The sequence below is a fragment of the Lissotriton helveticus genome, chromosome 4_1, assembly GCF_964261635.1.
Source record: "Lissotriton helveticus chromosome 4_1, aLisHel1.1, whole genome shotgun sequence".
NCBI lineage: Eukaryota > Metazoa > Chordata > Amphibia > Caudata > Salamandridae > Lissotriton > Lissotriton helveticus.
In genome coordinates this window covers 29310814-29329649 of record NC_136063.1, presented here as the reverse complement: position 1 = coordinate 29329649, position 18836 = coordinate 29310814, and the positions used below count along the sequence as shown (strand labels likewise).

General features: G+C 46.9%; 1 protein-coding gene across 1 annotated transcript in view; it reads left to right on the top strand.

Moving 5' to 3' along the window:
* The window catches only part of LOC144828297 (glutathione synthetase-like), a 560445-nt gene that overhangs the window by 180581 nt on the left and 361028 nt on the right, over positions 1–18836 (top strand). The gene's annotated exons all lie outside the window — the stretch shown is intronic.

Sequence of the window (18836 nt, the reverse complement as noted above, 5' to 3'; positions counted from 1 at the left end):
CTGCTCCCGTTTCCTGCAAAAGTCATCGAGAAGACCGTCAACAAGCAGCTGGCCGCCTTCCTCGAGACGAACGGATCCCTCGACCCCTCGCAGTCCGGCTTCCGGGCCAACCACAGCACCGAGACCGCCCTGATCGCAGCCACCGATGACATCCGAGCGCTGCTCGACAACAGAGAAACAGCGGCCCTCATCCTCCTCGACCTCTCCGCGGCCTTCGACACTGTCTGCCATCGTACCCTAGTACAACGCCTCAGCAACGTCGGAGTCCAGGAGAAGGCACTGGAGTGGATCATCTCCTTCCTCGCTGGAAGAACACAGAGAGTCTGCCTCCCCCCGTTCAGATCTGAAGCCACCGAAGTCATCTGAACGGGTGATGGATCAAGCCCTGATCTTTGGACTGGGTAAGAGTGGTCTGCTTAATTCAGACACTCTGTTCATCACCACCCCCTTTTCTGAATCGTTTTTGGCCACTACAGGTGTGGCAGGGTATACTCAGACATGAGTCCCTTGCTCACTGCTCCATCAGGATTCAAGCAAGCCGGGCCGATGAGGCTGAAATGCCAGAAACCGGTCCCCGGTAGCTTGTCTCCTTTCTGGTGAAGAATTGGCTTGGTAGTTTGGTCTGCCCTGTTCCCATGATGCACTGGGCCAGGGACAGACTAATTTGCATATAGCCAGGTTCTGAGCTGGGATGGGGCAGTGAGCTAAATAACGGTGATGGATCAAGCCCTGATCTTTGGACTGGGTAAGAGTGGTCTGCTTAATTCAGACACTCTGTTCATCACCACACCCTTTTCTGAATCGTTTTTGGCCACTACAGGTGTGGCAGGGTATACTCAGACATGAGTCCCTTGCTCACTGCTCCATCAGGATTCAAGCAAGCCGGGCCGATGAGGCTGAAATGCCAGAAACCGGTCCCCGGTAGCTTGTCTCCTTTCTGGTGAAGAATTGGCTTGGTAGTTTGGTCTGCCCTGTTCCCATGATGCACTGGGCCAGGGACAGACTAATTTGCATATAGCCAGGTTCTGAGCTGGGATGGGGCAGTGAGCTAAATAACGGTGATGGATCAAGCCCTGATCTTTGGACTGGGTAAGAGTGGTCTGCTTAATTCAGACACTCTGTTCATCACCACCCCCTTTTCTGAATCGTTTTTGGCCACTACAGGTGTGGCAGGGTATACTCAGACATGAGTCCCTTGCTCACTGCTCCATCAGGATTCAAGCAAGCCGGGCCGATGAGGCTGAAATGCCAGAAACCGGTCCCCGGTAGCTTGTCTCCTTTCTGGTGAAGAATTGGCTTGGTAGTTTGGTCTGCACTGTTCCCATGATGCACTGGGCCAGGGACAGACTAATTTGCATATAGCCAGGTTCTGAGCTGGGATGGGGCAGTGAGCTAAATGACGGTGATGGATCAAGCCCTGATCTTTGGACTGGGTAAGAGTGGTCTGCTTAATTCAGACACTCTGTTCATCACCACCCCCTTTTCTGAATCGTTTTTGGCCACTACAGGTGTGGCAGGGTATACTCAGACATGAGTCCCTTGCTCACTGCTCCATCAGGATTCAAGCAAGCCGGGCCGATGAGGCTGAAATGCCAGAAACCGGTCCCCGGTAGCTTGTCTCCTTTCTGGTGAAGAATTGGCTTGGTAGTTTGGTCTGCCCTGTTCCCATGATGCACTGGGCCAGGGACAGACTAATTTGCATATAGCCAGGTTCTGAGCTGGGATGGGGCAGTGAGCTAAATAACGGTGATGGATCAAGCCCTGATCTTTGGACTGGGTAAGAGTGGTCTGCTTAATTCAGACACTCTGTTCATCACCACCCCCTTTTCTGAATCGTTTTTGGCCACTACAGGTGTGGCAGGGTATACTCAGACATGAGTCCCTTGCTCACTGCTCCATCAGGATTCAAGCAAGCCGGGCCGATGAGGCTGAAATGCCAGAAACCGGTCCCCGGTAGCTTGTCTCCTTTCTGGTGAAGAATTGGCTTGGTAGTTTGGTCTGCCCTGTTCCCATGATGCACTGGGCCAGGGACAGACTAATTTGCATATAGCCAGGTTCTGAGCTGGGATGGGGCAGTGAGCTAAATAACGGTGATGGATCAAGCCCTGATCTTTGGACTGGGTAAGAGTGGTCTGCTTAATTCAGACACTCTGTTCATCACCACCCCCTTTTCTGAATCGTTTTTGGCCACTACAGGTGTGGCAGGGTATACTCAGACATGAGTCCCTTGCTCACTGCTCCATCAGGATTCAAGCAAGCCGGGCCGATGAGGCTGAAATGCCAGAAACCGGTCCCCGGTAGCTTGTCTCCTTTCTGGTGAAGAATTGGCTTGGTAGTTTGGTCTGCCCTGTTCCCATGATGCACTGGGCCAGGGACAGACTAATTTGCATATAGCCAGGTTCTGAGCTGGGATGGGGCAGTGAGCTAAATAACGGTGATGGATCAAGCCCTGATCTTTGGACTGGGTAAGAGTGGTCTGCTTAATTCAGACACTCTGTTCATCACCACCCCCTTTTCTGAATCGTTTTTGGCCACTACAGGTGTGGCAGGGTATACTCAGACATGAGTCCCTTGCTCACTGCTCCATCAGGATTCAAGCAAGCCGGGCCGATGAGGCTGAAATGCCAGAAACCGGTCCCCGGTAGCTTGTCTCCTTTCTGGTGAAGAATTGGCTTGGTAGTTTGGTCTGCCCTGTTCCCATGATGCACTGGGCCAGGGACAGACTAATTTGCATATAGCCAGGTTCTGAGCTGGGATGGGGCAGTGAGCTAAATAACGGTGATGGATCAAGCCCTGATCTTTGGACTGGGTAAGAGTGGTCTGCTTAATTCAGACACTCTGTTCATCACCACCCCCTTTTCTGAATCGTTTTTGGCCACTACAGGTGTGGCAGGGTATACTCAGACATGAGTCCCTTGCTCACTGCTCCATCAGGATTCAAGCAAGCCGGGCCGATGAGGCTGAAATGCCAGAAACCGGTCCCCGGTAGCTTGTCTCCTTTCTGGTGAAGAATTGGCTTGGTAGTTTGGTCTGCCCTGTTCCCATGATGCACTGGGCCAGGGACAGACTAATTTGCATATAGCCAGGTTCTGAGCTGGGATGGGGCAGTGAGCTAAATAACGGTGATGGATCAAGCCCTGATCTTTGGACTGGGTAAGAGTGGTCTGCTTAATTCAGACACTCTGTTCATCACCTCCCCCATCTGCGGCGTCCCTCAAGGCTCCTCGCTCAGCCCGACCCTCTTCAACAGCTACATGAGCCCCCTCGCAGACATCGCACGCCAGCACAACCTCAACATCATCTCCTACGCCGACGACACCCAGCTGATCCTCTCCCTTACCAACGACCCCGCCACCGCCAGAGCCAACCTTCACGAAGGGATGAAAGAGGTAGCCGATTGGATGAAGAACAGCCGCTTGAAACTGAACTCGGACAAGACGGAAGTCCTCATCCTGGGATCCTCACCCTCTGCCTGGGACGACTCCTGGTGGCCCCCCGCCCTAGGCAGCGCACCCAAACCAACAGACCACGCACGCAACCTGGGCTTCATCCTGGACTCCTCCCTCTCCATGACGAGACAAGTCAACGCCGTCTCCTCGTCATGCTTCAATATCCTGCGCATGCTACGTAAGATCTTCCGGTGGATCCCCACCGAGACCAGGAAGACGGTCACCCAGGCCCTCGTCACCAGCCGTCTGGACTACGGCAACACCCTCTACGCCGGAACCACCGCCAAACTCCAGAAGAGACTCCAGCGGATCCAGAACGCCTCAGCACGACTCATCCTGGACATCCCCCGTCGCAGCCACATCTCCGGACACCTGAGAGATCTGCATTGGCTCCCGGTCAACAAGAGAATCACCTTCCGCCTCCTCACCCACGCACACAAAGCCCTACACAGCCAAGGACCAGGATACCTCAACAGCCGCCTCAACTTCTACGCTCCCAAACGCCAGCTCCGCTCGACCAGCCACGCCCTCGCCGCTGTCCCCCGCATCCGCAGAGCCACCACAGGGGGACGATCCTTCTCCTACCTCGCCGCCAAGACTTGGAACTCCCTCCCCACCCACCTCCGCCTGACCCAGGACCACCTCGCCTTCAGGAAGCAACTCAAGACCTGGTTGTTCGAGCAGTAGCAGTTCCTCCCCCCTCCACCCCAGCGCCTTGAGACCCTCTGGGTGTGTAGTGCGCTATATAAATACGATGATTGATTGATTGAAACACGAGCTAATTGCCAAGTCAAAGAAGAACAGTTTTAGAACAAAGAATAAATGTATGCACTGTATACCGCTTATCTCTACTCTATTCCCATTACTTGATTTTAACTTCAACGTTAGGAATTAGGCAGAACAAACAATTTAGTAAAAAGCTGCAATGCAATCGTTAGCACATGAAAACATAAAGCAGCCATCTTTAGTTCTAGTGTGCAGAACCAAAGTTTTCCCACTAAGCAAAGAATACGTCACGTCACGTGAGTGTGACAGACGCATGCGCAGAAAAGTTCCCGCATTGCAGCGGCCATATTGGTTACTCGAGTTACGGTTAGTAAGAAGCACATTGTCAAGCTTCCCCAGCTTACTAGAAATGTCGTGTGGTGCATTATTAATAATACAAAACATGTTAATTAGTACATTATAGGTTATTTCGAGAGTATTGAGTCCAAGCAAGTCTCTTTACGAGCAAAACCTTGCTCCATCGCCTAGAAGATACCTTTGCAAAATACTTTCAACTTCACACTGGCTCAGTGTCTTCCCTGGGAACATTTGTGGAGCTTACTGCGCTGTAGCTAGGTTAGCATTATCTCAAACTAAGCCTACAAAAGAAGAAAAATTAGAGGGAAATAGCTACCTTGGAAAACACAGTTCATGTGGCCGAACAACTTCATGATCTTACTAGGGCCACCCTTGAACTTAAAATGACCCAACAAGATGAAGAGAAGAAAATGTCCCAGTATTGTTTCAATGAGAACTGCAAGAAAATAGACATGCTTCTTTACTGGTGAGTTGTAGTGACAACAACTTCACTGCTATAATTATAATTGAGGACAATAATGGTACTCTGCATCCACACCCAATGCCATAGCAGAAGTCGTTGGCACTTTACTATACTAAGTATACAGGCATCTGCACAGCCTGGCAATATACCTATATTTTCATACCTACATTTCACTGTGCATGACTTACTGGTGCCCAAACTAGTTCTTTGGGCACTCCCATAACGATAGACACATTTTGCAGTCCATTTCCCAACTCTCCACTCAGAAATCTACAGACCCTAATGGGCTCTGATTGAGTTCTTCAAAATTCTTCAGGATTGCGGTGAGTAGGCGGCTGCCTGACCCCACTAACATCCTTTTGTGACGCCTCTGAGGTTGTTTACTCGATTTCTGAGCAGTGTGGGAGACTATTACTTTTAAACCCTTGCTGTACTTTTAAATGTTTTAAAGTGATTGACGATTTTATAAACATTTGATTCTGCCATTTGTTATGTTTTAAAATGAAATACGATTTTATAAACATCTGACTCTGTTATTTGCACATACACAGTTACCTCTGTGCTCCCGCCTCGTTCCCCGCAGCTGTGTGCTGTTTGAGTGGAGGGCGTGGAGACCGGCACCAGAACGCCCAGGGCGTTGCCGGCAGCACATGGGGCGGAGCTGATCTTGAGCTCCGCTCAGTACTTAAGCTAGGTGGTTTCACTGCACACTGAGGATTGCGGTGAGTAGGCGGCTGCCTGACCCCACTAACATCCTTTTGTGACGCCTCTGAGGTTGTTTACTCGATTTCTGAGCAGTGTGGGGGATTATTACTTTTAAACCCTTGCTGTACTTTTAAATGTTTTAAAGTGATTGACGATTTTATAAACATTTGATTCTGCCATTTGTTATGTTTTAACATGAAATACGATTTTATAAACATCTGACTCTGCTATTTGCACATACACAGTTACCTCTGTGCTCCCGCCTCGTTCCCCGCAGCTGTGTGCTGTTTGAGTGGAGGGCGTGGAGACCGGCACCAGAACGCCCAGGGCGTTGCCGGCAGCACATGGGGCGGAGCTGATCTTGAGCTCCGCTCAGTACTTAAGCTAGGTGGTTTCACTGCACACTGAGGATTGCGGTGAGTAGGCGGCTGCCTGAACCCACTAACATCCTTTTGTGACACCTCTGAGGTTGTTTACTCGATTTCTGAGCAGTGTGGGAGACTATTACTTTTAAACCCTTGCTGTACTTTTAAATGTTTTAAAGTGATTGACGATTTTATAAACATTTGATTCTGCCATTTGTTATGTTTTAAAATGAAATACGATTTTATAAACATCTGACTCTGCTATTTGCACATACACAGTTACCTCTGTGCTCCCGCCTCGTTCCCCGCAGCTGTGTGCTGTTTGAGTGGAGGGCGTGGAGACCGGCACCAGAACGCCCAGGGCGTTGCCGGCAGCACATGGGGCGGAGCTGATCTTGAACTCCGCTTCCCTATATATCCCATGTGTCACCGTTCGCGCAGCGGACGAGCGCAGCGGGCGCGCCGGTGGCGCGCCGAAGGCGCGCCTAAGGCAAGCCCGTCTGCGCCCGTCCGCGCCTGTCCCGCGCCCAGCGCTGGTCACTATGCCCAATTCGATCCGGCAGAACGCCGCAGTTGGTCTAGAGAAAGCCTCTTAGCTCTTAGACCCCTCTCAGCCGACAACCACATAAGGTATAACCCTGCGCTAGCTAAGCAACGGTATACATGCTTAAATTGTCAATTCTCCCTCCGTGCAGCTCCACGGTATACCTGTGGGGACGCCAGAGAGAGTTGCTCTCCCACTTCTCCGCCTCGGGTTGTAAAATCTTGTTTAATCAATTGCCGCTCTCTACCTAAACATGCTAGCGACATTTGGCTTTCTTTTACGACTAATGCCTGGGACCTGATGTTCCTCACTGAAACGTGGACTAAAGACGTCTCGCACCCGGATATTGCCCTTGCAGTCCCTCCTGACTTTCAATTTGTTGGACTGAATAGATCTGGACCTAAAGCAGGGGGTGGAATAGCTATTATTCTTAAGTCCCATTGGAAAATAGCTTCAAGAAAACTAGACAATCTGGGACCCATAGAAGCAATGTACTTTAGTATCTCGGAGGCAGCGCGGTCGATTGGTGCAGGGGTACTTATCTATAACCCTCCCAGCACCCCTCCTACCCATATGGCAGATCTACTCACGCTCCTAGCTGACCTCTCTTTGAAACACCCTCACTTTACTGTCCTGGGGGATTTTAATGTACATGCCGATGACAGTAATTGCGCAAAGGCGTGCTCTCTGTTAGAAACGATGGAGGGCATCAATCTCTGCCAGAAAGTCGTGGGTCCTACACACACGACCGGTCACACGTTAGACCTTATCTTTTCCAATCTTCCTTGTCTCGACACTTTGACCCCTCTCCCCGTGACCTGGTCGGACCACTTCATTATTCCTTTCAATCTTAGTTTCCCACCTATGGCAACCCCGGTCTGTAGGATGGAGAGGACGGGAAGAAAGTGGTTTAAAGTAACTCTGGAGGAGTTCGAACCTGCCCTAGCCAAACTTAATTGGCAACCCTCTACGAACATTAATGAGGATGTTGCCAATCTGAATCAATTCTTGACTGTGGCCATTGAAAAAATCGCCCCCCTCACTGTTCTCTCCTCAGCCAGAACTAAACCGTCTGCCCCCTGGTTCTCCCAGCTGTTGAGGGAAGAAAAAAGTAAATGCAAAAGACTTGAACGCCTCTGGCGTCGCTCCTATGACCCAGCCGCCAAAATAACGTACAGAGGGGCATTGAAAAAGTTTTACAAACTCAAACAAACAACTATGAGGGACTATTTTTCCGACAAAATTAAATCCGCAGACAACTCGGCCAGGGTACTGTTTCAAGTTGTGAAAGACTTCACCAATCCCGCAGCCCTTCTGCACAAAACAGAACCCTGCCAAGAACTCTGCGATAAACTGTCTAATTATTTTCATGAGAAAATTGCCCTCATCTATGCTTCATTTAATGTAGCTAATAACTTAGACACAGCTGGCCTACCCCCCAGCGATCTTACGCCCAAGGTCACTAGGTTGGGGGCGTTCAAACCCATCACCTTTGACACAGCAATGAAGAAACTTCATCTATGCAAATCAGGCTCTCCCTTAGACCCCATGCCTGCTCAAGTCTTTTCTACTGTCGCTCCTGCGATTGTACAGCCCCTCCTATCAATATGGAATTCCTCTCTTGCCTCAGGCCAGTTGCCGGAGACCTGGAAGCAGGCAATTCTTATTCCTCTTTTTAAAAAATCTGATGCAGACCCTGCTGTGCTCAGCAACTACCGAACGATATCTCTGCTACCCAAACCGGCCAAAATCTTGGAAAAAATTGTGCAAGAACAACTTTCGGACTATGTTGAAAGCAATGGCCTGTTACATGACTCACAATCCGGCTTTAGGACCGGTTATAGCACTGAGATGGCCCTTCTGGAGGTGGCGGAGACCGTGCGTGAGACTGTGGACAGGGGAGAGGTAGCCATGCTTGTGCTCCTCGACCTGTCCGCAGCCTTTGACACGGTCTCCCATGCCATCCTCCTGAGCAGACTTCGAGAGCTGGGAATCGGTGGCTCCTCTCTGGCCTGGATTTCCTCCTTTCTTACAGATCGCACACAACACGTCTGGTGCCGACCTTTTTGGTCTAAGGACAGGAAACCTCTAGGCTGCGGGGTGCCCCAAGGATCCGCCCTCAGCCCCCTTTTTTTTAACATTTACGTTGCACCTCTGGCAAAGGTGATTGAGTCTCTGGGGGTCAGAGTGATATCTTACTCTGACGATACGCAGCTCATTGTCTCCTTGAGAGATAATTCGCTGTCTGGCTCTGAAAATTTCAAAACCTGTCTCTCCAATATTGTGGCCTGGATGACCTCAAACACGCTAAAACTTAATACGGACAAGACGGAGGTGTTGTTCTTTAATCAAACTGTTCCCCTGTGTCCCACCACCTGGTGGCCAAAGGAACTCAACCCACCACCTACTCTGGTAAAAGTGGCCCGCAATCTTGGTGTCCAGTTTGATAATGATTTATCTTTTAAAACACACATCCAGAAAGTTACCTCGGCATGTTTCGGGAAACTCCACATGATAAAAAAAATTTCCCCCTTCCTCCCTACGGAAGCACTGAAGACAGTGACACATGCCCTGATCACGTCGCATTTGGACTATGCGAACTGCCTGTTTGTGGGACTACCGGCGTACCTCCTCCATAGGCTGCAGATTGTGCAGAACGCCGCTGCTAGGCTGATCTGCAAAGTCCCCTATCGTCACTCGATTTCCCCCCATTTAAGGAAATTACATTGGCTCCCGATTACGGCCCGTGTCAAATTTAAGGCCCTGGTCCTAGCTTTCAGGGCCCTCAACGGAAAAGGCCCAAAATACCTGAGACATAGACTAAAACCAGTCCAATCCTCCCTTAATCTCAGGTCCAACCATCTTCGCCTTCTGCTCACCCCTAGATTCCGCTTAGCAAGAAAGGGTGGCAGAGCGTTTTCAGTGGTAGTGTCAAAACTCTGGAACTCCCTTCCCATCAGCCTTCGGCTCATTGACATCGAGTCTCAATTCAGGGGCAAACTGAAAACTTTTCTATTTTCGGGTCAGTAAATTTCCTCTCCCCTTGATCTGCATTCCTCAGCGCCGGGACACCCCCGTTGGGGGTAGCTGTGCGCTTAATAAATGTCTTAATAATAATAATAACATAAGGTCTCTGTTACCAGATACCTGAGAGCCTAGCCAGTCACTATAAATCCATTCACAATGCTCAATGGGGTTGGTCTGGATGGTATAGTAAATAGAAAAGGAGAAATTGCTCTTTTTCTAGGTGTCCCCTCACTCACCAGGGTTGCCCCATGGTGACATGCTTCATCATTGGGACCATCCCAGTCCTCTACGGACCGGAGGGACGCTAGTAGGTGTCTGCAAGAGGGAGGTATTCTGTGAGCAAATTTGCTGGGATACTGAACCCCTCCGAGTCCATGGGGCACAGTTAGGTCCCACTACATGAACCACGTGTTTGGAATAAATACGTAGGTATTCTTGCATGCACTAATTATAGATTGCAGCATTTTTTATTAAAAATAACTCATTGCAGAGCTAAGGAGTGGCGAACACAGGGCTGGTCCCTGTGTAGTCCCGAAGAAGTGCTTGGGGTATGCACGAAACATGTTGACAGGAGTTGATAGGTACACCTTAACACATTACGTTTAGGGACCCTATTTTTCCACCCCATTTTTAATACTACCACCTAGAGGCAGGAATAAAGTCTATTGAAAACCTACTGGGCAGGTATTTTTAAACACATCCCCTAGTCCACTCCACTATCACACCCGCACCACACATAGTCAATTATAAGTGCTCCTACGTAATTCGCAAGTCGCAGCACGCCCCAGCCCGTAGAGGACTGGGGTGGCCCCAATGATGAAGCATGTCACCATGGGGCAACCCTGGTGAGTGAGGGGACACCTAGAAAAAGAGCAATTTCTCCTTTTCTATCTACTATACCATCCACACCAACCCCATTGAGCGTTGTGAATGGATTTATAGTGACTGGCTAGGCTCTCAGGTATCTGGTAACAGAGACCTTATGTTGAATATAGTATTTGGAGGGTGAGCCTTAGCTTTTTCTTCCCTCTAACTCCCTTCTCTTTAGTATTGAGTTCTTCAAATACCAGACTGACATACTGAATCAACCCCTCCTCGCTGTTTATGAGGAGGCCAGGACTTTAGGTCATCACTCTCAAGAGCTGGAAGAAACACGTATAACAACAATTCCAAAGCCTGAAAAACGACTCACTTTTGCACATCCTACCGGCCAATTCATAATATTAATGATACTAAAATATCAGCTTATCCATTTGACTGTCTACAGTTATCACTGGTTTGGTGAATAGAGGTGGCAGTGGGTTTATGGTGCACCGATCCACTCTGCATAATATATGGAGGGTATTTAATGCAATCATTATGGCCGGCCAGTCCTGGGATCCTGTAGCTATCCTACAAATAGACTTGGAAAAGGCCTTTGATAATCTCTCATGGTGCTATCTAACTTCCTTACTGGAATACGTGGGCTTCAGACCTCTACATCTATCATATGCCATATTCCTGTATGTCACAAAAAGCACAAGTCAAGGTGGACGGGGCATGTCTTGCTTTTCCTATGGAAGGGTATGTGGCATGGATGTCTTTGGCCGCCCTCATGATTTGCACTAGCAGTGGAATCCCTAGAACACTTAGCAGGACAGATTCCCAAATCAATAGCCTTCATGGTTAGATTTCTATGAGGATATGGTCTTCCTGTATGCAGACAATCTTTTTATGAATGTGCATCAGTATAAGAAATGTATTTAATGATTCAGGGGCGTGGAACCCCCTCTCAGGCATCAACCACAATGTTTGTCAGGGTGAACCACACAAATATCTCCATTAACCTGTGCTTACCCTCCGGTGCCGTGGCCCAAACGCACTCAGGCTTAACTTAAAGGCAATGTGTAAAGTATTTATGCAGCACCCAAACAGTAATAAAGTGAAAACGCAACACAAGAAAAATCTCACACCAATTTCGAAAAACACAGTAAATTCTAGAGATAAAATGACACCACAATGAAGTTAATTCTATCAGTAGAACCAGGGTTATGCATTTTTAAAATGCTTAGGAAAAAATAGCAGCTAAAAGATCAAAGCATCAACCACGGGTATCTGTTCACTTAAGACCGGGTCAAAGACAAAACAAGCTAAATTTGACTGCAATGGAGCATGGGTCGAATATAAGGAGTGGATTGTACCTGTTTTTGGACTTAGAAGAAAGTTTGTAGAAATATTGTTGAGAAGGTAGAGTTCAGCAGAGCAAGGCAGCAGGCTGTATCTAAGGAGGAGGCAGTGACATCAGGGAGATGCTGGAAGACGTTGCAGTAATTATTTTTACCTTAGGACTTGACACTTTTTGTTAGTCAAAAATCTTCAACCGGATGAAGCTGCAGGCTTTAGTGGCAAGGACTCCATGAGGTAGAATACCTTTTTAGAGAGGGCATGCTGAACAGTATTTGCTGCAGCGGAGATGAACATAGCGCAAGGTCAGACCTACCAGTGATGCAGCTGGGAGGGATCGACAGACAGGTGGATCCAGGTCTTCTTTCGGTACTCAGGGCATTTTGGTGAATATTTTTTTAAATCTTAGGTTTTTTAAGAAGTACCACCAACCCTACAACCCAGGGTCCAGGACCTGGGGTGTACAGCGTGGGGGATAGAAATTCCCTCCAGCAGAGGCCAGGTGCCGAATTCAAGGCCCCATTACCTCATTATATTGCTGCAGCTCACAAAGGAGGCAAGACAGCCAGCCCGTAGAGTCATTTCTAGGGGTTCTGGGTTCAAGGAGATGGTCCAATTTTCCTTCGAGCACCAAAGCAGTTCTCAAGCAACGGTGCAGTATTCTGGTAGCAGCAGGGCAGTCCTCTGGGTTCAATCCAGTCAATCAGTGGTCTTTACAGGTCCAGGAGAATACTGAAAAGTTGTCTAGAGGATCCAATATTTATACCTGGTGCCATTCTTTTGTCATGTAGTTTCCACTAATCAGTCAGGACGGCTTGTTTGTGGATAATATAAAGTTAGGATGGTGCCAGACTGATTCCATACACCCCCGTAGGGTATGTGGTCCCTTGGACCAGCTACCTCACAGTGACACCACAAGCCCACCACTAAACCTAGACAAAGAGCAAACAGTTCTGGCAACTACTAAACATGAAAACTATGTTCCTTCAGGAACCGTGGTGACAGACCTAGAACCTTTTGCTTAGTCAGTCGTGCTCTCTTTTGCTCAGAGAAATATACAAAGAATACACAAAGGGATGTTTTTTAATATTTATTGAACCAAAGTAATTCTTGTATAGAAAATATGTGCTGCAATGATCAATTGACAGAAGCAGACAAAGGTTATAATAAGTGTCAAGACACTGAATATAACAAAGAGTTCCACCATCTTGTTGAGACAACTTATAGATGCATGAGTACACAGTATTAAAACAATCTAGCATGCTCCTATGATGTAAACCCTAACCTACATGTCTAGAGTGTAAATGTATGGTCTGCCAAGAAACGCCCTTCTGGATGATTTAACCCCTATTCCTGGTGGGTAAGACTGTAGGACCCTGTCTTGGTCATGAACTAGAAATCCCTCATGGAGATGTCAGTAAACTGCTGGTCAAACCTTCAGCATGTATGGACCCATTGAAGCCAGCAGAAGTGTCTCCTTTAATTATACAAGGAAACAAAAGGTTATGTATAAAAAACAGCATTCTTGCCTTGGACGAAGATTGTGATCAGGCTGCCATTGTTTGTATTTCCACATATAGCTGTGTCACCATATGGACACAATAACAAACACATTTGTATAATGCACGTGAGGGCCTTGTTCAATGCAATGTGATAGTGTTCTCACGAAGTTCCCTGTGTCAGCAAGGTCAGTGTTTCCAAGAAACTAAAACAAGTGTCATGAATGCAAATGTGTGTCAAAGTCAATGTGACAAAGTGAAGGCAACTTTAGGAAAGAACTGTGTACATGTAAAATGGCACTATTTCCTACCAGTTCAAACTCGGGCATATGACACACACTCCTCATACATATGTCGACTAATAAGATATCTACAGCAAACTGGAATCCTCACGGGGCAGCTGCACAGATGGGCCTTCAGTGAGTCCATTACTACATCTATGGCCGAAGGTTCAACCAATTCCAATCACAAGCACAAGTTCAGTGCACACTCATAAGTGCACAAGAGGCAGCAGAACACAGGTTGTATGTAATGAAGCCATTACAGGCTGAAATGACAAGAACTAATGCTCATCCAGTTCTTGATGTAAAATTTGTGCCAAATAAATGCACCTTGCATTCAGGGTCCAACAGGACGTGAGGCAGTGGCAACTCCATTTGATCTCCAACTGGACATGAATTGCAGAGCAAAAATAGTAAAAGCAAAATTCCTGAAACTAGGGGCAGGACCAGTGGAAGACCTCCAAAGATGCTTCCAAGGAAGGACTGGATAAAGGATGGAATAACTCCAAACACCATCTGGAAGGTGCTGACTAACCTAGAGCCAATTCTCCTGAAATAACCAGCTATTTCAGTTGTACTGGACATGTTAAAATATGATAAACCAGCTACCCAAAATGTTGTGGGAAGTTGGTACAGAGAAGCATCTGTATCTCCAGAGGCACACACCACCTGAAGATCAAATGTCTCCTTGGCTGAAGTTAGGGTCACATCTTTTTTTTAAATAATAAGGCTTTCAGTTTGCTCAGCACATCAAAATACATGATGTAACAGTAATTGAAGGCCACAGTGTATCCTCCCTAACTACACAGACAGATGGAAATAGGACTTGTGTACAGTACAGCATGTAGCAATGGATGATATGGTCACCACAGAGGCAACCCCTTGTTTCATCCCATAGCAACCTTGACTGTTCAACATCAGTTAACTCCCATTCGAAAGCAATCTGAAAGTCAGATGTATCATACCCGCTGGAGACCTTTTAAAGTAGCAAGACAGGTTTGCCACAGATACAGTGCATGCTCCGTGCAACTAAATGTCCATGCATACTAGGGACCCACTTAAAGTATTCTCGCATTCAGAGCCGCTGAGAAAAACTTTGGTATCCTTATTCTAACACCGGAATGTGAAAGGAAGCTCTCACTGTTCATGTATGTACCCTTCACCCAATACCTCATATCTGCCGACTTTATAGTGTTGTAGACAGTACTAAAAGTGGAAAGCTGAGATTGGTAGTGTAATGTACCCACTGATAATCCAATCCGAGGATGCTATCTCAGCAATTATAGAATAGTTGCTCCTGCCTTTCAATTTGTAGCATTGTGTATTTTGCATCTTTACGTGTCATAGCTGTCTGCTGTTTTGGACTATCGAGTAGTGAGAATAGATTAGTGATGGTAATGTGTCATTACAGCACTTGGCCAGAACGTAGAGTCTGTAGTGTCAAGGTCAACAATAGACTTGATATAAGTTGGGACTGCCCATGTTGTAATGCAGGCAAGTATTGCTGAAGCACATTTATTGTAGATTAGACAATGTTACCTAAAGAATACATTTTAGATTATAAGGTAGTCATACCGTTGTCCACTACTGCAAGAGCATGTTCCACGTTGGCTCTGTTAATCTCACGCGGTCGTTCAGCAGCTTCTTGTTGAGATATTTTTCATATCTCATTACAGAGAGCATAAAAGAAGCACTTGTAGTTTGTGTGCTGTTTTACCTGGGACAGTGTTGAGGACTTTAGCCAAGTAAGGCACAACTTCCCAACACTGTGAGTTGTTACCAACCCTGAATGTTCACTCTGCACATATCACATGTCAGGCCTATTGGTTGTAAATCACTTGCAGTTACCTAGGAATCTATTCTGACATCTGTTAGTGTCTAGTGGCCAGACTAACAATCCCTTCCTATTGGGATCAGATGAGTTAAGCTTACTCTTACGCAGCATAGTGTCAATAGTGTTTTCATCACATGTGTTAACTGCTGCCAGTTGTCAAATCGTGTAAGAGTGGGAACCTGTGGTATGTTAATATACTTTATCTTGGCTAAGCCAAGGCAAGTAGTTTGCTGCACAGTTTTGTTCGGGGAAGTAAAGCCTCTGTTCCCTGAACCTGCAAATCTTTAGTCCCGCAAATAGATTTATTATCTATTGTATCCTTCCAAAATTGTAAACCTTATAACCCATATTTGTAGACCTCAAACAAAATCCCCCTTAAGTTTCAAGGGGCTGGGGGCCGTTAGGGAGATTAAGTGAGCTATTGCCCAGAGTCACATGTTGCTGAGCTAAACTGCAGCCAGCAATCGAACCATGACTCCACACTCTGAAGTCAGCCTCTCTGGCCGCTGCACCACAACTCACTTTGTACAGAGAGCTGGGAAAGTAAAGAAGAAAAGTAATCATCATCATGAAATCTTTATTTCGGCATTTAGCCATAAAAGAGTACCAAAGACATATAAAAGACAATATACATGGATGGCGATTCAATTCATTTTTACAGGCGTGATAAATTAATAGCATTGCTGTAGACTAATGTATAAAAAGAGTAGACAATAAATATTTGGATAAAAAAACATAAGAAATGAAGTATTACAATGATTTCATTATAAAACAGTTTCTTACAGGTAGCTACTGGTCAATGATCAGGGGCTGGCAATTAAGTGCCTTCGCTTCTACCATATAGCTGAAATTGCAAAACAGCAATTACAATGGGTCTGGTTGTATCTGTTTTTAGTACTCTAAAAGCATGCATCCACTGTACAAAACCCATGTTCTTGCACAGGGTTATGAGCAAGTACCTCCTGGACTTACAGTAAGCCGGACAAAAGAAGAGAACATGCAGATCATATTCTATGTCACAGTTACAAACAGGACAGTTTTTTGGGGCAGAGGAGGACCATCTGCAAGTAAAGGCTCTTAAAGGTAGAGTACCATATCTCCATTGTACGTATAGTTTCCTTGCTAGAATAGGATAAATGTCATCCAAGAAATACTCAAAGTAGTAAGAGTCTTTGATCGTTAAAAAGAAATCAGTTAGAATGCCAGCATGAGGATTAGACAAAGCAGCAGTGAGTTTGTTATCGACAAATATCCTCGATAGGAACTTGCGTGAAACCATTTTGCAGCCCCTCTCAAGATCATACCATAGGGCAGGTACTCCCAGCCTTACACATTCATTCTTTATAAACATAAGCCAAGGGATTTTCCCTGCACTAGAAAAAGATAATATTTCTTTAAGTTCCAGCCTGTAGTTTAACAGCTCCAGTGTTATCCAGAGCCTACACCAGAACCTGAGGGGTTTAAGCGCTAGCTCCTCATCGATAGGTCTCACCCCCAAATCAAGCCTCAGGGGAAGAAGTGGAGTACTAAGTGGTAAGGCCAACAGTTGTCTTAGAAATGTGTTTTCTGTCTTAATGATATCGGCCCTGCAAGAATAACCTCATAGTTCGCCGCCGTACATAATCGCACCCCTTGCTTGCGTTTTGTAAATCTCCAGAGGTGGACCAACGGGTTTAATGGCAGACTTATTGGAAAGCTTGAGGATTCCCCCTCCGAGTTGGGCCAGTTTCTATTGTGACTTGATTTGCTGGGGGCCCCACGTCAAGCTCTCATTGATGGTTACCCCGGATATTCAAAAGTCGAAACCCTTTCCAGTCTAGTTGTACCTAAGCTGGGGTTAGGCCGAGTAGTAGCGGGGGTGTTGAAGATTATAAATTTGGTTTTAAGGGCATTTATCTCCAAACCCCGACCTCTACAAAATTCCTCAAAGCCGTCCAATATACGCTGTAACCCCATTGGGGACTTAGACAACAAGAGGGTGTCCTCTGCGAACATAATCACAGGTACCCTACTACCCGCCAGCTTTGGGGCATTGTTGTTCCGCACTCCATTCAAATGGACGATTACCCCGTTGACATAGAGGCAGAACAGGGTAGGTGCCAATACGCACCCCTGCCGTACCCCCCTGTCAACGGGAATCTATATGACAGTGCACCGTTTTTCCCACATCTGACTTGTGCGTAATTCGCCTCATGTAACCACATCAGTATAGTTAAGAGTTGAACCGGTATGCCCAACTCAAGGAGCACGGACCATAGTTTCCCCCGGGGGACTAAATGAAAAGCAGAGCGAAGGTCCATGAACACCATGTAGAGGCTGCCACCCTCTAACCTCACCGTTTTCCAAAATAGTAGTGACAAACAGAAAATTTGGTCCATGGTGGAAGTGTTCTTCCTAAACCCTGCTTGATATGGGCTGAGAATTGCGTGCTCCTCTATCCAGTCCTGCAAGTGATCTAAAATGAGTCACCCAAAGATCTTCTGTAGGAAATCAATGAGGCTGATGGGCCTGGAGTCCTTTGTGGCAAGAGCGAAGGTTAAGCTGGCCCACTTATCGTGGTCCCACTCTTCCTTTGCACACTTTATCAACCGTTTGTAATCTGCTCTCCTGGCTTGAATTTGAAGTTTGTTATTAATTAACTTTAGAGCCTGTACTAGCTCTGCTTTTGCCTTTCTACAAGCTGCATTATACCATGTGCTTATGTGAGCCCTTTTATTCTTTTTAGCCACCCGAGGATTAAATACCTCTGCAGGTTGGATACTAGATCCGTGTGGAGAACCTGCATCTTTGTATAACAATCAGGGGGCAATGGTTGGGTGTTCAGCACATCAACCTCCACAAACAGAGGGACTATCCGGGTATATAGGTTACAAAGTTCTTCCGGATGTGCCATTATTTTGTCCCACCTGACCCTACGTCTGTCGTTAGATAATGTGATCCTACCATCAGGGTCCCCATGAATTGTCATACTGTTCTTACTAGGGCCAAGGGAACCCAACTCCAAGATTAGAGCGTTATGGTCACTCTCAGCTCTTGTGATGACATTTAGGTCTATGACCTTTGGTCAAAATCTTGTTTCAGCCAAGATGTAGTCAAGACGTGACTTGTGTCCAGGTTTATTGACTGTGCACTTGGCTGGGATATCCGAAGGCGTGCGGCCATTGCAAGCCCTTATAGAATGGTTTAGAGTTAGAGCCGTTATCTGAATGGCTAGAGGAGACCATACCCTTGGAGATGGAGCCTGGGTCGCTGGTATCGCCCAGTAGTCATACTCTGCCAATAGAACGCCATCCTTCATACCCGCTAGAGGCTCGAAGTGGCAGTTCAGATCACCCCCTACCAGAAAATGAGTGTCACTGGTGATGGTATGCAAAAAGTGTGACAACTCCTCAATAGTTCTTGTTTCACTCGCTATGCTAACAG